This window comes from Hesperophylax consimilis, chromosome 18, assembly GCF_061612785.1.
Source record: "Hesperophylax consimilis isolate HC1 chromosome 18, BYU_Hcon_1.0, whole genome shotgun sequence".
Classification (NCBI taxonomy): domain Eukaryota; kingdom Metazoa; phylum Arthropoda; class Insecta; order Trichoptera; family Limnephilidae; genus Hesperophylax; species Hesperophylax consimilis.
In genome coordinates this window covers 8,702,871-8,705,328 of record NC_142853.1, presented here as the reverse complement: position 1 = coordinate 8,705,328, position 2,458 = coordinate 8,702,871, and positions in this window count along the sequence as shown.

Below are 2,458 nucleotides of genomic sequence, written 5' to 3'. Positions count from 1 at the left end.
TCTGTGTCCAATAGCCATTTTCTTAGATTATATTTGACTTTAGTGGTACATAAGGTATTATTTTTTATTGACATTGGTAGATTATTAGATACCTTGGGCACAATATAGTTTAGAGTTCTTTCTCCGTACTTATTGGTACATTTCGGAACCACTCATCCATCATTTTGAGTGAATCTTGTGTTATGTTTATAGTAGACTCTTTCCTTATACAAGGAATCCGACGATATAATTTGTTGACTTATGATATTATACAACAATAATCCTCTAACAGGTAAAACATTCAAAGACTTGTACATAATTTTGATGTTACTTCTGTGTGCATTTGTGTTTTTATGGATTAATAATTTTATAATGGAGTTTTGTAACGTTTGTATATAGCTTATATTTGTTTTACATGAATGTCCCCAAGACGTAATTCCATATCGGATAGTGGATTCGGCCAGAGATGAGTAGATTAATTTTAAGGTACTTATAGGCACGAAGTATTTTATTTTATAAATCCTACTTACTATAGCCCGTAAACGTTTACAAACATTTATTACGAGGCCCGCGTCATGAGACCATTTCAGTAGGGCATTGAAATCAAGCTGCATAAGGTTCATTGCAGTAATCAGGTATTCGTGTGATATTACGAGTGCCGTATCGTCTGCATACACGAAATGTTTAACGAAGGAAAACAATCTACTCATAATTGAAACATATATAATATAAAGGGTTGGCCTTAAAATTGATCCCTGTGCGACACCTGTTGAGATATTTATTTTTTGCTAAATTCTTTTAGAATTTTTACTGATATTTGTCGAAGTGTTAGTATTTTTTTTAATAAAACTAGCAACTTTCCTCTGATTTCTATTGCCTGCAATGTTCCTAGTAGTTTTTTGTATCGATGGTATCAAATTCCTTCGAGTTATCAATGAACAAAACTAAAACATGTTTTTTAAGATTTAATTCGTGAATATGTGATTTGAAAATTCCTGAAGTAGCATTTCCATGTTTTTTTTCTTCTGAAATCTATACTGGTTAGGATCTAATAAGTAGAATGATTCTAAGTATTTATTAAGTTTTGTGGAAATTTATTTTTCGAGTATATTTTCTAAATTCCTAATTAGTCTATAATTTTGTATATCTGAATGTTTGCCTCTTTTGTAAATTGGTCTAATGATGCTACTTTTAAGTTCATCTGGTATAACTGCTTGTTCTAAAATAAATTGACCAAATGGGTTATAACAGGTCCTAAAATATTAATATGTTTTTTATGTCACACATTCGAATGTTTCAATCCCAGTGACTTTGAATGGTTTATTTTGCTAACAATAATAACGATTTCTTGGCAGGTAGCTCTAGATAGGTACATACTATGTTGCACTTCTATCGGTTTGACGGTCGATGCTAAATAATCACATTTATGTAACATATTCTAACACTATTCCTGAAATATTCTACAAAGTTATTTGCTACGGTTTCTTCATTCTAACATATATTTAGATATTGTTTCATCACAACTGCTTTTAGATTTGCGTCCTAATATTTTATTAATTTCATGTAAAGTATTTTTTGTATCTCTGAAACAATGTTTGAATTTATTTTTTAAAAAGGTAGACGTACATTGGATAATTTTTTTAGTAACCTGATTTCTAAAAGTTTTATATTCTATTTCAAATAATGGATTGGTAGGAGAATTCTTCCACCTTTTTTTAGTGAATCTTTTTTTAATGTTTTCTAAGATATCCGGAGTTATATATGATTTTATAGCGAGAGGTCTTTTTTAGGTTTAAAATACAAAACTATTGTACTTTGTTCATACAATTCCTTAATTCCTTTTTAATTTTACCATATAATATATTGCAATCTTGTTCCTCCAACAAGCTATGCCAATTAAAAATATGAATATTTTTGTCGATTTTTTAAAAAAATGTATCTGTAATGTTATTAAATGTATCTGTTTGTACATAGTAAGATAAAGCCTAGGTCAAGAGCTTGTATAAGGGGGGCGTGCCCATTGCTAGCTATGGCTCGTTAACCCGATATACCAATATTTAGTTATGGTATCACTAGGCCTGTCTTGCCAAGCAACTGGCCTGTTTATCAGTTGCATTTTGAGTTTGGCTTGGAAGGTATTTACATTTATCAAATAGTTCTCTGATAGGAGCCCTGGCAAGATAGATACGAGTATAAGCCTAGTGGAACCATTACTAAAATACTGACATACCGGCTCAATCTTTACTGATTGTCGTCAGTTTTTGCGTACCAAACGTTTTTTATTTATCACGATAAGGTATACATATTACACAATCAAAAATTGTTTTATGGGAGGTATTAACCATCATTAAATGTATTGTTTTCCCAAAACCCTACGGCCTCCGTGGTCGAGCGATAAGGCTCTCGACTAGCAAGCTGGAGGTCGCGGGTTCAAATCCTGACGTGCGCAAGGAAAATTTAATTTATTAATTTGAATTAT